General features: G+C 37.1%; 1 protein-coding gene and 1 long non-coding RNA gene across 20 annotated transcripts in view; both read right to left on the bottom strand.

Annotated features, from left to right (window-relative positions):
• BCAS3 (BCAS3 microtubule associated cell migration factor) overlaps positions 1 to 18,343 on the bottom strand; it is a 611,473-nt gene that overhangs the window by 251,287 nt on the left and 341,843 nt on the right. The window lies entirely within an intron of this gene.
• LOC145543451 (uncharacterized) lies at positions 1,353 to 7,322 on the bottom strand. Its single transcript, XR_014080718.1, has 2 exons — positions 4,722 to 7,322; positions 1,353 to 2,424 (listed from the first exon to the last, which is right to left on the bottom strand). It is a non-coding gene; the product is annotated as an uncharacterized LOC145543451 (long non-coding RNA).

Genomic DNA, 18,343 nt, shown 5'->3' with positions numbered 1-18,343 from the left:
AACAGCTATTCCAGCCAAAAGCTGAAATGATATTTCCAAGTTAAGTATACCTTCATTGAAGCCAGTGTCTGGACAGAAAAATTCAACCAAACGGTTTGTTATCTGGCTCAGAACCAAGAGGAGCCCGAGCGAATGTGACACAGATTTTCAGGAGGCCTCCCCTGCTCCACGCCCCGTCCTCCCATTCTATCAGAGATGCTGGGAATTTTTCCTTGCTCATGTAACAATTTCCCATTTCAAACCCATCACTGGAAGAGGTATGTGCTTGACTTTCGGTTGTGATTAAAACAGGGGGCATGTCGAATACTGCCAGTAGTTCATTATTTCGGCTGTGGCCAAAAAGAGAGCTGAGAACATTAACAAAACCAAACTACCTTTTGCATCGTTTCTTTAAAATTTTTTCTTGTAAAAAAAGAAATAATAGATTTTTAAGCCTTATAAAAGTAACACAAACTCCCTGTAGAAAACTTTGGAAACACTTTAAAGAAGAAAGTTAAAACTGCCCCACATCCTACCACTGAGAGGTTAAATACTCTTTCTTTATATTCTGGTCTTTTGCCTTCTAGTTTCTCAAAAGTATAAAATACAGTTCTGTCTCCTTTTACATTTATAACAGCAAAATGAAAAGGAGTAGTCACGATCTGAGTTAGACAAAAAGCATTCAACAACAACCAAAAAAGCATTAAATCTAGAAATGTTAAAAAGGACACCTAGTATGCTCCATTCTGTGGTGAAGCCCTAACAGTTATGGATATCTATATGTCATCTAACATGAATATTATATAGCAAAGCTACAGAAATATAAGGAGAAGTATAAGTAGCATGAGGTTTTAATTCACCATTCTCAGTCTATGATAGGACATGTATGGCATCAGAAGACACAAAAACATAATTAATGAGGTAAATTTGATATAAATGCAACTTTATCTTGAAAATGGAGATTACGTCCCTTTCAAGCACCCATAACAATGTAAACTCATAAAAAAATAAGTATTTTTGCCAAAAAATAAAATCCAATCTAAGCAATCTTCTAGATCTAATGAACAATTTACAGGAAATTTCAGGGACAAAAGAACACTTCAGGGATACAATCAGCAAACTCCTATTTGTGGGAAGAGAAATACTACAGGATAAATGTTTTTTTAAAAACTGTAAGGAAGTGACAAAAGGAGATGGAAGAGAACTCTATAATTTAAGAGAATCTTATGAGATAGCAACCAATTGCAATGTATGGGTCTTATGGAACAGGATTTTTAAAAACAAGATATTCAGAGAATTTAATATGAATTGGAAATTTGATACTAAAGAATTATTGATTATTTCAGGAGTGATAATACTTTGCTTTTAAAAAGTTTATTTTTTTGGCAATATGTGCAGATATAGTTACAGATGAAATAATATAATGTGTGGAATTTGCTTCAAAATAATTTGGTGGGGTAAGATATGAAACTAGTTTGGTCACGAGTTCTTACTTGCTGAAGTTATTTGACTGTTAGGGGGACTGTAATGCTATTCCTTCTGTGTTTGCATAAACATGAAATTTTGTATAATAAGGCATTAAAGGAAGAGAGAGCATGTGTGTGTGTGTGTGTGTGTGTGAACACAGAAATTGATGATACCAAGGGTAGATAATTCTTCTGAGGAGTTATAACTTAAAGGAAAGAAATGGGTCTATAGCTGATACTGCTTTTATTAAAAAAATTGTTTTGGCTGTGCCACATGGCATGTGAGATCTTAGGTCTCTGAAGAGGGCCCAAACCTTCACCCCCTGCAGTGGAAGCCTGAAATCTTAACCACTGGACTCCAGGAAGTCCCTGATATTGCTTTTAAAATGTGCCTCATGGTTGATTCATTTCTAATTAAAGTTCAACTTTGTGTGGCAAGAGATCACAATATTAGCAACTGCTGAATCTAGTGACAGTATGTACATATTTGCTACATTATATATTTATTTACACTTTTTCTATAAGTTAGAAAATTTTCACACACAATAAAACTGTGAAGTAAATTTCCTATTCATTACCAAGACAAAAAAATTATCTTAGCAATTCCTGCCTGTTTATATTTTCAAATATAATGTTAAGACTCAAATAACAACTACTGGTATTTTTATTGGGATTGTAAGAAAGTTCTGAACTAATTTTGGAATAACTGCATTTTCTACAATACTCAATTTCCTTCTTCAGAAACATCATGCACTGTTAATTAGTGTAAATTATATTACACTGAAGAGTCTCACTTTTTCCCCTCTTTTTGTACATTTTCTGTATTTCTTCTTAGGGTTATTCCTAAGTATTTTACACTTTTTGGTATTATCAAGAGTAAATTTTTTAAAGAACTAGATTATCTAATTGTTTTTTTTATTGTTTTACAGAAAGAGTAAGAGTTGGGCTTCCCTTGTGGCTCAGCTGGTAAAAAATCCACCTGCAATGTGGGAGACCTGGGTTTGATCCCTGGGTTGGGAAGATCCCCTGAAGAAGGAAACAGCTACCCTCTCCAGTATTCTGGCCTGGAGAATTCCATGGACTGCACAGTTCATGGGAATGCAAAGGGTTGGACATGACTGAGCAACTTTCACTTTCACAGAAAGAGTATGAATGTTTTATACATTAATTAAGTCTCTGATCCGTAAACTCATTAAAAAGATGTTCTTGAATTCTCTCTAAAAAAAATCTTATTGTATAAAAAATTATATTTTCTGTAAATGCTGGTTTTGTAAATATATGTTTTCACAATGCTTTTCATATACTGCATTGTCTGGAATTTTTAGAGTAATTAAATAATAATGGTCACAGCATGATTGCCTTCTTCATGATTTTGGATGGAATGCCGACAGTATTCTGCATTGAATAGGATGCTGGTGCTTGGTTTAAGTTAGCTATTCCTTAGTATTTGAAGAATTTACCTTTCTATTCCTACATATCTCAGAGTAAATCTCATAAATAAATGCTGAGTTTTATCAAATACTCTTTCAGCAACCAGTAAGATGATCATATTCTCTTATTGGACCAATTAGTATTATATATTACAACAAAAGATCTTCTAATATGACAATAATTCATACTGGGTCATGGTTGATGAGTCTTTTACTGTAATGTTCAATTTGGTTGGTTGGTATTTTACTTGATATTTATAAATCTAAATTCAATGTAAGAATGATACATAGTTCTCTTTCTTTTTTAATGCTATGTTTGTTAGATTTTAGTCATTCATTTTTAAAATTCTCTCTTATATGGAATTAGAAAAACCCTGTCCTCAATAGGTGTTAAAAAGTTCCTGAATGCTAATGCTATTTATTATGAAATAGGAAAAGTCAAGAGGCCACAGCCTGCAAGCACAAAGGTGAGATAATGGCTTCCACATCACTTAACTGTCAGCCCTCCTTAGTGTGAAGTGTTGTGTCTAGAGACTCCCAACCAAGCAACCATTTAAAAATATATAGAGTATTAAAGCAATTGACAAACACAAGAACTGTCAACTTTTTGGAAGGTAGTTTAAAAACGGTCTTTTTTTATTTTGCAATGTCACAATGGAGTAAGAAAAAAGCAAGCCAGGTTAGAAACAAATAATATTCATTTCTAAATTGTAGCACCATGATCTTGAGAAGCGAGTGCCGAATTGGTAAATATTACTGAACAGTTCTATAACTCTCTGGGGTCCTTAGTACTAGTTTGCAACAGTTTATGAGAGAATTTATACAGTGACTTGGAGAAAGCATAGGTTCTTTATTTTATAAGAACTTTTCACTCTTTATTCCTGAGGGATGACATTTCAACTGCAAGAGATTCAGAACACAAAGGAACTAAATGAAGGCAGGAACTTGTCACCTACCATATGAAACTCATAACAGATTACTGAGCTCTGTGCTCATCTTTACCTCTTTCTGTAGAGACCAGCTCCAGAGAAGCCCAAGTTTGAGGTCTCTACAGATTTACTAGTAAGGTCTTCAGCAGAGAAGAGACTGGTCTACAAATTCTATTTGTAAAAGAATGGAGCCAGAAAAGAGAGATGGAGGGGAAGCAAAGCTGTGCTCAGACCTGGCAAGACTTAAGATTCCTCACAAAAGGCCCACCTCATACTCAGTCAAGGCATGTTCTATGGCCGTCCATATCTCAATGTTTTTCCCTTCCGGTTTTTTGCAACATGTTTCAAAACGAGAAATTACACTGGCAAAATTTTAGCTTACTTGAATGTACACAAAATTCCTAGCCTGGCTTTAAACCTGTGTAATACTGAACAAGATACTCTAAGGATACTGGTGAAGTAAAAGGAAGCAAGGAAGAAATGAAAGTTCCAAATGTACCTAACATTATAGTATGACCTTCAAAGTCTAAAATACTTACTGTTTGACTCTTTACAGAAAAAGCTTGTTAATTCCTGATACCAAATCAGGGATGTACAATGTATTTTGACATACAGACAGAAATATGCATATATATATATATATTTTTTTTTTTTTTTTTTCCGGAAGTAAATTGCACAAACTAATGGAAAATAGAGTAGATGTATGTTTCTCTACCTAAGCACAACCAACTGAAAGTGAAAGTCGCTCAGTCATGTCCAACTCTTTGCGACCCACCCCATGGACTTTATAGTCATGGAATTTTCCAGGCCAGAATACTGGAGTGGGTAGCCAGTCCCTTCTCCAGGGGATCTTCTCAACCCAGGGGTTGAACCCAGGTCTCCCACATTGCAGGTGGATTCTTTACTAGCTGAGCCACCAGGGAAGCCAAAATCCTTGTATATTACAGCCGACCCTTGAATAACACGAGTGTGGATGGAGTGGGTCCTTTTGAACAGGGATTTTTTTTTTTTCCCAACAGTAAATACTACAATACTGTACAATCTGCTACACAAAACCCTGAGCATGAACTATAGCTGACTCTTGAAAAACACATGTTGCTACTAGGCAGGTCCACTTTCACCAGGATTTTTTTAATTTCCAACAGTAAATACTATAATACTATGCAATCCAGGTTAGTTGAATCTGTGGATGCAGAATGGGAACTGTGGACAGGGATTTCCAACTCTGCGGAGGGTAAGCACCCCTAAAGCCCACATTGTTCAAGGGTCAACTGTATATACAAAATAAACATAAGACTTTGAAGGGTTGAAGAAAAGCAGCAGAACGGCTAGGACCTTCATGACACAAAGAATAACACAAAAAGAAATCCTTGGGGTTTCTTTTTGCCTTAAATATCTCAGACTTGGAGCTGAAGAAGCCGGCAACCTAAAATTCCAATGGAAATGTTAAAAAAAATAAAAGAAGTCTGAACAAAAGCCTGATCTCTAGCCAAGGGAATAGGAAAGGGGCAGCCTTGCAAGGCAGAGACTTTTAGAAAAATAACTGCTTTATTCTAGACAGGCACCACAGGAAAAAACTGTAGTTCTACAACCACCCAAGCCAGCAAAGGCCAATTTCCCCTGCACAGTGGGGTCAAGAAAGCCAGTTAAAACAACAGGTTTGGGGACTTCTCTGGAGGTCCAGTGGTTAAGACTTCGCCTTCCAGTGCAGGGAGTGCAAGTTTGACTGCTAGTCGGGAACGAAGATCCCACATGCCTTGCGGCCAAAAAACCAGAACATAAAACAGAAGCAATATTGTGACAAATTCAACAAAGAGTTTTAAAATAGCCCACATCAAAAGAAATCTTTAAAAACAGAACAAAAGCAGTTTTAAGATCCAAATCTCAGGAAAATACCCAGGTTCAAATTGAAAATCACTGGACACACCAAGAATCTGGAAGATATCAAACTGAATGAAAAAAAGACAATCAATAGACACAAACACCAAGATGACAAAGATGTTTAAATGATCTGAGAAAGATTTTTTTTAATGCCATGACAAAAATGTCTCAGAGCACTTAAGACCATCCTAGAAACAAAAGAAACAAATAGAAAGCTTCAGCAATGAAACAGAAACTCTCATCAAAGAAGATGTAAAGAAGAATCAAGTGGAAATTCTGTACCTTCAACATCTAATACAATAAAATCAAAAGTTCAGTGGGTGGATTCAATAGCAGAATGGAGGGACAGTAAAAACAAATCAGCAAACTGTAAAAGAACAGAAACTGCCTAGTCTGACCAACACAGAGAAAACAGACTGAAAAATTAACAGAATTTCAGGGATCTGTGGGATTATTTTAAATGACCTAACATTTGGGTAATAATGGGCCAGAAAGGGAGAGGAAAGAAGATGGGGGTGAAAAAGTATTTGAAAAAACAGTGATTGAAAACTAACCAAATTTCACAAGAGACATAAATCTACACATTAAAGAAGCTGTGTGTGTTAGTTGCTCATTCATGTCCAACTCTGCAACCCCATAGACTGTAGCTCACCAGGCTCCTCTACCCATGATTTGAATACGCCAGGCAAGAATACTGGAGTGGGTATAGCCTTTCCCTTCAGGGGATCTTCCCGATCCAGGGATCGAACCTCGGTCTCGTGCATTGCAGGATTCTTTACCGTCTGAGCCACCAAAGAAGCTGAATGAACCCCTAATAGGACACTCTCAAAGACACCCACGAAAAGAAACGTCATAGTGTAACTTCTGAAAACTAAAGACAAAAAAACTTAAAGGCAGCCAGAAAAAATACAACAGTTTACCTAAAAACACCTCAAATGAGAGCAGATTCGTCCTCAAAAATGCACAGAGGCTAAAAGAAATTGACTTCTTTTTTTTTTTTTGAGTAGTGATAGAGAAGAACTGTCAACCCTGAATCCTGTACCCAGACAAGAGGAAATCAAGACTTTCTCAGATGAACAACAACAAGGAGAGCTTGTTGCCAGCAGACTTACTTTAAGAGAACAGCTAAAGGAAGTTCTACTAAGACAAAGAAAACAGTAAGAGAAGGAACTTTGGAATACTGGAAGGAAGAAAAAATACAATGAACAAAAATGTGAGTAAATATAATAGGCTGTCCTTTTCCTCTTGAATTTTCTAAAATATGTTTAAGAGTTGAAGTAGGATTTCTTTTGTGGTCCAGGGGTTAAGAATCTGCCTGTCAAAACAGGGGACAAGAGTTCGATCCCTACTCCGGGAAGATTCCACATGCCGCAGGGCAACCAAGCCCATGCACCACAATTACTGAACCCACACTCGAGGGTCCCCAAGCTGCAACTGCTGAACTCATGCACCCTAGAGCCCATGCTCTACAACAAGAAAGCCACTGCAATGAGAAGCCCACACAACGCAGCTAGAGATTTAGCCTCCACTAGCCACAACTAGAGAATGCATGTGTGCAGCAACAAAGACCCAACCCAGCCATAAACAAATAAATAATTTTTATTTTTAAGAGTTGAAGCAAAAAGCAACAACCATACATGTGGTTATAAATGTATACAGAAGAAAGATTTAAGATAATCATATTTTATTTATTTTTTTATTAATTTATTTTAGTTGGGGGCTAATTACTTTACAATATTGTAGTGGTTTTTGCCATACATTGACATGAATCAGCCATGGGTTTACATGTGTTCCCCATCCTGAACCCCCCTCCCACCTCCCTCCCCATCCCATCCCTCTGGGTCATCCCATTGCACCAGCCCTGAGCATTTGTCTCATGCATCCAACCTGGAATGGCATTCTGTTTCACATATGATAATATACATGTTTCAATGCTTTTCTCTCAGATCGTCCCACCCTCACCTTATCCCACAGAATCCATAAGACTGTTCTATGCATCTGTGTCTCTTTTTCTGTCTTGCATATAGGGTTATCGTTACTATCTTTCAAATTCCATATATATGCATTAGTATACTGTATTGGTGTTTTCCTTTCTGACTTACTTCACTCTATATAATGGGCTCCAGTTTCATCCATCTCAATAGAACTGATTCAAATGTATTCTTTTTAATGGCTGAGTAATATTCCATGGTGTATATGTACCACAGCTTCCTTATCCATTCGTCTAATGATGACATCTAGGTTGCTTCCATGTCCTGGCTATTATAAACAGTGCTGCGAAGAACATTGGGGTACACGTGTCTCTTTCAATTCTGGTTTCCTTGGTGTGTATGCCCAGCAGTGGGATTGCTGGGTCATATGGCAGTTCTATTCCCAGTTTTTTAAGGAATCTCCACACTGTTCTCTATAGTGGGTGTACTCGTTCGCATTCCCAGCAACAGTGTAAGAGGGTTCCCTTTTCTCCACACCCTCTCCAGCATTTATTGCTTGTAGACTTTTGGATAGCAGCCATTCTGACGGGCGTGAAATGGTACCTCACTGTGGTTTTGATTTGCATTGCTCTGATAATGAGTGATGTTGAGCATCTTTCATGTATTTGTTAGCCATTGTATGTCTTCTTTGGAGAAATGTCTGTTTAGTTCTTTGGCCCATTTTTTGATCGGGATGTTTATTTTTCTGGAATTGAGCTTCAGGAGTTGCTTGTATATTTTTGAGATTAATTCTTTGTCCGTTGCTTCATTTGCTATTATTTTCTCCCATTCTGAAGGCTGTCTTTTCACCTTGCTTATAGTTTCCTTTGTTGTGCAAACACTTTTAAGTTTAATTAGGTCCCATTTGTTTATTTTTGCTTTTATTTCCAATATTCTGGGAGGTGGGTCATAGAGGATCCTGCTGTGGTTTATGCCGGAGAGTGTTTTGCCTATGTTTTCCTCTAGGAGTTTTATTTTCCCAGGTGGTGCTAGTGGTAAAGAATCTGCCTGCCAATGCAGGAGACACAGGAGACGCAGGTTTGATGCTTCCTGGGTCAGGAAGATCTCCTGGAGCAGGAAATGGCAACCCATTCCAGCATTCATGCCTAGAAAATTCCATGGGCAGAGGAGCTTGACAGGCAGTCCATGGGGCTGCAGAATCGGACGTGACTGAGGGACCAAGCAGCAGCAACATTTTAAATATGAAGAGTAAAGGGACATTAAGGGAGGAGACTTCACTCAAACTGGTAAAATGATACCAGTAAACTGTGATAAATTATACATAGTTAATGTAATATACCTACAGCAACCACTAATAAAGCTATATAAAGCAGCATAATAAAAATATTGTAGATAAATCAAAATGGAATTTTATCAAACGGTCAGGCAACCCACAGGAAGTCAAGGGAAAGGAAGCAAACAACTAAAACAGAACAAATAGAGAATAAAAAATTAGAGAGAAGACTTATGCTCCAATATACAAATAATTACATTCAATGTAAACGGTCTAGAAAAGTGAAGTAAAAGAGGTAAAGAGAATCAAAAACACAGACTATATGCTGTCTATGATAAATTCATTGTAAGACATAAAGATATACACAGATGAAGAGTAAAATTTGGAAAAAAAGTACATGATCTTAAAATCAATGAGAATAAGAAAACTCTACTAAGCAACTAAACAACAACTAGAAGAAAAAACTTTTAACTGAAATATAATTGACATATATTAGTTTCAGATGTACAACATAATGTTTGATATACACGTATACTGGGAAATATCACCACAATAGTCTAGTTAACATCCATCACCACAAATAGTTACAAATTTTTTCCTACGATGAGAACTTATCTACTCTCTCAGCAGCTTTCAAATATACAATGCAGTATTATTAACTATAGTCACCATGCTTTACATTCCCAGGACTGACCTATTTTTAAATTAGAATTTTGTACCTTTTGACCACCTTCACCCATTTCACCTATATCCCTCCACCTACATCACCCCCAGCCAGCAACCACCGCCTGTTATCTGCATGTATGATTTTTTGTTTTTATTCAGATTCCACTCACAAAGTAAGATCATATGGTACTTCTCTTTATCTGACTGGCATAATGCCTTCAAGGTGTATCAATATTGTCATGAGTGGCAGAATTTTCTTTTTATGTCTGAATATTATTCTATATTTGTGTGTGTGTGACATTTCCTTCATCCATTTATCCATCAATGGACCCTTAGATTGTTTCCATATCTTGGCCATTGTAAATAATTCTGCAGTGAACGTGGAGACAAAGGTATCTTTGTGACTTAGTATGTTTCTAAAAGTATATATTGCTAGATCATATGATTGTTCTATTTTTAATTTTTTGAGGAACCACCATACTGTTTTCCATGGTAGCTACACCAGTTTACATTCTGTAATTCCAGTTTACAGTACACAAGGGTTCCCTTTTCTCCACACTCCTGCCAACACTTGTTATCTCTTGTCTTTTTCATGATAGCCATTCTAACAGGCATGAGATGGTATCTCACTGTGCTTTTGAGTTGTATTTCCCTGATAATTAGTGTGTTGAGCACCTTTTCATGTACCTATTAGCCAACTGTATGTATTCTATGTGATTTCTCTTCAGATCCTCTGCCATTTTTTTAACGACTTTTTTCCTCTATTGAGTTGTATTAGTTCTTCATATATTTTGGATATTACCCCTTATCAGATACATGATTTGCAAATAAATATTTTCTCTCATTCTGTAGGATACCTGCTACTTTTTAATTTTTCTTTTGTTTCTTTTGCCGTACAAAAGTTTTTTAGTTTGATGCAGTCTTGCCTAATTGCTCTGGCTAGGACTTCCAATACTATGCTGAATAAAAATGGCAAGAGTGGGCAACTTTGTCTTCTTCCTGATCTTGGAGGAAAATCTTTCAGCTTTTCACAACTAAGTATGATGTTAGCTGTGGACATGTCATACATGGACAAGCTGAGTTGTCATACATGGACTTATCATACATGGACAAGTTATTATGTTGAGGTATGTTTCCTGTATACCTCTTTTAGTAAGAGCTTTTATTATAAATGAATGTTGAATTCTGTCAAATGCTTTTTATACATCTATTGAGATGATCCTATGATTTTTATCCTTAATTTTGTTAATGTGGTATAGCATATTCATTTATTGATCTATAGATGCTAACTCATCCTAGCATCCCTGGAATAAATTGCACTTAATTGTGGTGGGGGCTCCTTTTAATGTATTATTGACTTTGGTTTGTTTAATTCTGTTAAGGATCTTTACCTCTTGTTCATTAGGGATACTGGGCTGATTTTCTTTTCCTGTTGTGTCCTTGACTGGTTTTGGTATCAGGATAATACTGACATCATGAAGTGAGTTTAGAGGTGTTTCCTCCTCTTCTGTTTTTTGGAATAGTTGAGAAGTATTGATATTATTTCTTCTTTAAATGTTTAGAAACATATAAACCAAAGATCTATATATGGGAATTTTATTTATTCTTAATTAGTATGGTAAAAAAATTAGAAAAAATTAGAAACTGAAAACTTTAAGGATAGAAGACTAGACAAATGATTCAGAGACTACAACCATTAAAATATCTATATTTTGGAAAATATTGAACACCTTGAAGGAAATCTGATGATGATGAGGTAAGCTACAAAATATTTTTTACTATTAGGTCAATATTAAAATATAAATTTTAAAAGGTCAAGCACTAAGAAGTTATATGCCAAAATGTTAAGAATAATTATATCTATGGAATGAAATTAGTTTTTAAATTTTATTTTTCATACTCTTATGTATTTTCAAAATTTTATAGAAAATAGGACAAACTTTAAATAGAATACCAGATAACTAACAGATGAACTCAACCAAACTTCCCTCATCCCCCTTTTTCCCCAAAGTGGACCAGTACAAAAGCTCTTCCATCTTTCTGGTTTTTTCTCTTCTCCCCAACACTGAAAGCAGGAAGTATAAGAATTCTGTAGGTTTTTCCTCTAGTGTCAGCAGAGTTATGGCTTTTCAGGGTCTGGTTTTCTAGCCACACTCCACTTAACTTTTATTGAAAACCTCACAAATGAAACTAGGCTCCTCCTAAGTTTTTGTGTGATCATTTGGTTTAAAGAAATTAAAGGTCTGAGGAGAGCAAAGTCCAGGTTTTTGGGTAAACCACGTGGGTTTGGAAAACTGGGCTGGTGCAAGGCAGTTTTTCAAAGTGCTATGCCCTGTGGCAGGGTAGTTTTCAATAAACATAAGTAGGAAATATTTAAATAGCACCCAATTTACTTTTTAGTCTCATAAAAAGAGAGGGTTGAAAGAGTGGAGGTGCAGATATGGCTCCAATATAAACCAGAGCTGAGCCAAAAGCACGGAGGAAACCCAAGGAGGTTACCTGAAGTTTGCGTTATTTAACCTGTGATGATAAAGATTCACAACTTTTCCTCTTCTTAGCTATGACTACATTTACGTATAAATTTAGTACAAGATAACCTACTGAAAGACACTGCTTGCTTTGGACAGGAAATCCTTAGGTTTCTTCAGTGGTTTCTTGTATTATTTTTATGAAGCGGTCAAACATGTTTCATTACATTGAAGCCCTCAGATACCCCGGAAAAAAATGAAGATGCTTAAATAAAGTCCTTTAATGAAGCAGGACTACAGATGGACAATGCAGAGAATCCTTCACAAGGTGACGTGTAATACATGATTTGGAGTTCAGGGTGCTGACATGGATCCTAAGTAAATGAGACTGTTATTTGATCCAATAAATGGTGAAATATGAGATTAAAATAATAGCAGGAAAGTGTGTCTTGCTTAGTCCCTGGTAAATGATTTACCTCCTAGAAGCCTGGAATTATGCTTCAAGCTCTCAGCATCTTAGCCAACATGAATGTGTGGGTGGGGAGGTGGAGTGGGACAGAGGACAGCAAGCCCACCCAACTCCTGGAAATTTTAAAGAAAAGGCAAAACTTTCCAAGAGTAATAGTCATTTTGGTAAATGAAACCATTTGTAACTTTAGAGGTTTGTTTTTTTTTTTCTTTTCCTCCAACATATCATAAAAAAATCCACACTATGCTCTAATAGGCTATAAAGCTTTGGTTAAAAGAAGGGTCAACAAGAGCTAAAACCACTAATGTCATACTTGAAGAAGGAAGAGTGGAAGGCAGTGACGCCCCAACACTTTCATGATCCCAATGAAAAGTCTCACCCAGGCTAAAAACTATCTGCCAAATTTATGCCAAGAACAAGTTTTACAGCCAAGCTAAATTCTTCTGTGCATACAAGGAGTGTTATAAAAAGAATGACCTATTCAGCATCCCTGGGAGAGATTTTCATTTACAGGAAAAAAAAAGAATTATCAAAACAAGAAGATAAACTGAAACAGAGACAGAAGGGGAAAAAAGAGGGAAAAGGAGACAATGACATATCAAGACAGAGTCAAAAACAAATGTAAACAGCCAGTCTAACACAATTAGGAGAATGACTGCTCCTCAGGCAAACAAAATGGCTCTGTTTCTTCATCTTTTGTAGGCTGAGCAAAATGTATTTATACACAAAAACAAATACGACTCAAGTCAAATACAATTGGGCAGAACTATTTTGAGGTTCTTCTCTGTTAAGGAGATGAACAGGCTTGAGGAGTTAATTTGTGTTCTGTCATTCCCACCTTCAGTACTTAAGTCACCATCTTCCCTATTAGGCCACAGTGATGAGTATCTTTCCCTTAAAGGATTGTCAGAGCTGCCTCATCATAAGGCACGTGTATCCATACAGTTCATCACAGATGTGTCCATACATCCATCACAGATTTTATTTTTTTTTTATAAATTTATTTATTTTAGTTGGGGGCTAATTACTTTACAATATTGTAGTAGTTTTTGCCATACATTGACATGAATCAGCCATGGGTTTATATGTGTTCCCCATCCTGAACCCCCCTCCCACCTCCCTCCCCATCCCATCCCTCTGGGTCATCCCATTGCCCCAGCCCTGAGCATTTGTCTCATGCATCGAACATGGAATGGTGTTCTGTTTCACATATGATAATATACATGTTTCAATGCTATAGTCCCAGAACGTCCCACCCTCACCTTCTCCCTCAGAGTCCATAAGTCTGTTCTATGCATCTGTGTCTCTTATTCTGTCTCGCATATAGGGTTATCGTTACCATCTTTCAAATTCCATATATATGCATTAGTATACTGTATTGGTGTCTTTCTTTCTGGCTTACTTCACTCTGTATAATGGGCTCCAGTTTCATCCATCTCAATAGAACTGATTCAAATGTATTTTTTTTAATGGCTGAGTAATATTCCATTGTGTATATGTACCACAGCTTCCTTAGCCATTCGTCTGCTGATGGACATCTAGGTTGCTTCCATGTCCTGGCTATTATAAACAGTGCTGCGATGAACATTGGGGTACACGCGTCTCTTTCAATTCTGGTTTCTTCGGTGTGTATGCCCAGCAGTGGGATTGCTGGGTCATATGGCAGTTCTATTCCCAGTTTTTTAAGGAATCTCCACACTGTTCTCCATAGTGGCTGTACTAGTTTGCATTCCCACCAACAGTGTAAGAGGGTTCCCTTTTCTCCACACCCTCTCCAGCATTTATTGCTTGTAGACTTTTGGATAGCAGCCATTCTGACTGGTGTGAAATGATACCTCATTGTGGTTTTGATTTGCATTTCTCTAATAATGAGTGATGTTGAGCATCTTTTCATGTGTTTGTTAGCCATCTGTATGTCTTCTTTGGAGAAATGTCTGTTTAGTTCTTTGGCCCATTTTTTGATTGGGTCATTTATTTTTCTGGAATTCAGCTGCAGGAGTTGCTTGTATATTTTTGAGATTAATTGTTTGTCTGTTGCTTCGTTTGCTATTATTTTCTCCCATTCTGAAGGCTGTCTTTTCACCTTGCTTATAGTTTCCTTTGTTGTGCAAAAGCTTTTAATTTTAATTAGGTCCCATTTGTTTATTTTTGCTTTTATTTCCAATATTCTGGGAGGTGGGTCATGGAGGATCCTGCTATGATTTATGTCGGAGAGTGTTTTGTCTATGTTTTCCTCTAGTTTTATAGTTTCTGGTCTTACGTTTAGATCTTTAATCCATTTTGAGTTTATTTTTGTGTATGGTGTTAGCAAGTGTTCTAGTTTCATTCTTTTACAAGTGGTTGACCAGTTTTCCCAGCACCACTTGTTAAAGAGATTGTCTTTTCTCCATTGCATATTCTTGCCTCCTTTGTCGAAGATAAGGTGTCCATAGGTGCGTGGGTTTATCTCTGGGCTTTCTATTTTGTTCCATTGATCTATATTTCTATCTTTGTGCCAGTACCATACTGTCTTGATGACTGCCATCACAGATTTTAGAATCAGAAGAGTCTCTGAACATCTAATTGAACAAACTAACTGTAGGAATCAGATGAAGATCAGGGAATGAACTGTCATACTGTCACAATCTAAACACGGGAGAAGTGGATGAGGGAGAAGGAGGGAGTGGGCAAATAATTTGTATGGTTAAGACCCGAGATATCAGAATCCAAGCTAGTACACTGTTATATATATCCTTCGAGAAAATTATATATTAGCTAAGAATACAAGCTCCTTTGTAAATCAACTATACTTCAATTAAAAAAAAAAATACAAGCTCTGTAATTAGACGACCTGGCCTCCAAGCTGGGATCTACCACTTCTCTTCTTCCTTGGGTATAAAATAAGGACAACAGCATAATCATTCTCCATGGGAAGCATGACTAATAGACATAAATATACTTCTGAAAAATCCAAGCGAACTTTTTTGGTCAATCCAATACTAAAGAGCAAAACAAAATCACTGGGATATAATAAAAATCTCTCTTCCTCTTCCTATTATTGAAATAAAGAAACAAGGGGAGAACTAGGGGCTTCCCACGTGGCGTTAGTGGTAAAGAATCCACCTGCCAATACAGGAGACATAAGAGATTCAGGTTCAATCGCTGGGTTGTGACGATCCCCTGGAGGAGGGCACAGCAACCCACTCCAGTATTCTTGCCTGGAGAATCCCATGAACAGAGAAGCCTGGTGGGCTACAGTCCATGGGGGTCACAAAGAGTCAGACACGACTGAGTGACTAAGCATGCAACAAGGAGAGAACTAATATTTAATGAATCCTTGTTATGTATTCAAACCATGGCCAGAAGATATACAGATGTTACATCTATTGACTCATATCATAGGAGACAGGTATTTTCATACTATTCTGAAAGACAAAGAGCCTGAAGGTAATATACCTGGTTGGCTACAGAGATGACATCAAACTCACATCTGATCACTAAGTTCATGTACTTCTGCTACACAACTGTCTATCCTCAAAATGCATTTATCAAAAGTATATTTTAATAAAGATCTATGCAAAACATGTTCACAATAAAGAAATCCAGGTGGCACTGTCAAAATGGGAAGTAGTATAGTATCCATAATTTCTCTGAGCTGTACCCCTTTACTCTAAAAAAGGACCTTTCAATTTATCAGTATTCTGATCATATCAATGCAATAGGCAAAATTTAGTACCTTTTTGCACATTAAATTACAAAGGCATAAAATGGGTCAGCTGTAGTCCCTAAATATTAATGGACAAGAAAGGCAAAGCAAAAACATTTTTCTCCCAGAAATACTTTCATATCTGAGCACTACTTTTTTAGTTTATTGAAAAGCCTAATTTTATTATTCAGAACTGGGCGGGGGAGGTACTTCTGAGTACACTACACCAAACAAATCAGAAAAACTTTACCATGTGAAAACTCAAGTCCAGTGTATGGGATTTGAACAGCTCTTACAAGTTTCAAAGTGACTAAGAACTCTTAGATCTTTATAGTAATAAATATTGTAGTGTATCAAGGTCCATTGGGAACTCCACTCACATGTTATGCCATGATAGAAGATCAAGGTGTCAGGTCCATTTAGAATCAGAGCTTTGGGGGCTTCTTTTGTGCTTTAATCTATATTGTGAAAAAGCAATTAACAATATTTCCAGGAGAAATACAGTCCCTTTGCCACTCTCTCCCTCACCCGCAAATGTAGAATAGAGTTACAAACACCAGTGTTCCTTTAGTTTGCATTTTCTCACAAGTAGATGGGAAAAGAAACACGGCTGTGGGCAATCACCATGCCTTAGTGAAAGCCTTTTTCAGCTTGAGAAAACATTACCTGATTGATACTGGCTTTCCTAGCTGAAAATAAATGGTTACTGCTTAAAGGGTAAGCGTCTCTCTGTGAGCCACAGAGCTACCTAGGTGAACCATGAGCACAACAGTCTTCAACCAACAAAACCTTATCAAAGAGGTTGTACCGATGGCCTCTTAAAGTAGATGAGCCACTCAAAGAGTGGAGGTGCTGTATTCTGTGGCTTCTGTGACATACACAGTAGAAGAATAAGGAAAGATGGTTCCTAGGTTAGATATATACCTTCTGCTGACTGTATGAACAAAATGAAGGTAGGCTATTGTGCTGGGGCTCCCTTCATGGTCCAATGGTAAAGAAACCACCTTGTAATGCAGGGGACATGGGTTCTATCCCTGGTCTGAGAACTAAGATCCCACATGCCGTGGGGCAACTAAGCCCGGGTGCCACAACTACTGAGCCTGTGCTCTAGAGCCCACCAGCCTTAATGTATGAGCCCACGCACCACAACTACTGAAGCCCGCATGCCCTAGAGCTGCTCTGTAACAAGAGAAGCCACCGCAAGGAGAACCCTGTGCACCAAAACTAAAGAGTAGATCTCGATCACTGCAACTAGAGCAAGCCTGTAAGCAGCAATGAAGACCCAGCACAGTCAAAAATTACATAAATAAATAGAGTAAAAAAAAATTTTTTTTAATCAACTCTACTTCAAAAACAGGCATCGGCTACTGTGGTCAAGATGGTGTTCAATATCCTGGAGAAACTGAAGAGTCGTATCTTTGTTCTATCACTAACAAGGTAACAAAATACAAGTTATTAACCATCATTTAACCTCAGTTTATTTGTATAAATAAATAAACAATAATATCTTGCGATGGTAACCTGTCAAATTCTGAAAAATATGATAGCTGTTAAGAGCTCCATTTATGTTTTGCAAGGATAACGCATGAGTGTAGTCAAAAATGAAAAGAAAGTTGTCTTTTCACTTCTGTTCCCCAGGCACTTAGTTCCCCTCCTAGGAGGCAACTACTATGTCGACTCAACTTCAAAAATTTGGTTTCAATATTCCATGCTGAAACGTTGAATTCATTAACCTTTATTGAGTGCCTATTATGTGTCAGAACCATTCAGGGTGCTGTGGGGAGTTCAAAGATGAGCCCACGGTTTTGAAAGGGAAATGGTTCCCAACTAACTTTAATACGAGGTGATAAACACAACAGTAAAAGTTTAAGAACAGAGGAGAAAGTAATTAATTTAATCAGTGAGGTGGACTGGAATAAAAAGTATAATTAAGAACATGTTTCAAGGCAAATGAAAAGTTTCAGGCACCGTACCAACATTTTTCCAAGGTCTCTCTGGCATAGGCCCTCTGAATCAGGAGTTAGGACCCTACCATGGAGATTAAAATCTCTTATTTAGAGGTATTCACTCGTGGCTAAAAATCTCTGACATAAGAAAAGTCAGTTTGATAGGAGCAATGTCAAAGGGGTTATCACGGATGCATTAAGTGTCCTCTTTAGGTAGTAA

Source organism: Giraffa tippelskirchi, chromosome 3, assembly GCF_054371585.1.
Source record: "Giraffa tippelskirchi isolate mGirTip1 chromosome 3, T2T-mGirTip1v1.2.pri, whole genome shotgun sequence".
In the NCBI taxonomy this organism is placed as follows: Eukaryota; Metazoa; Chordata; class Mammalia; order Artiodactyla; family Giraffidae; genus Giraffa; species Giraffa tippelskirchi.
Note: the sequence above shows the minus strand (reverse complement) of the source record. Positions and strands in the feature narration are given on the sequence as shown.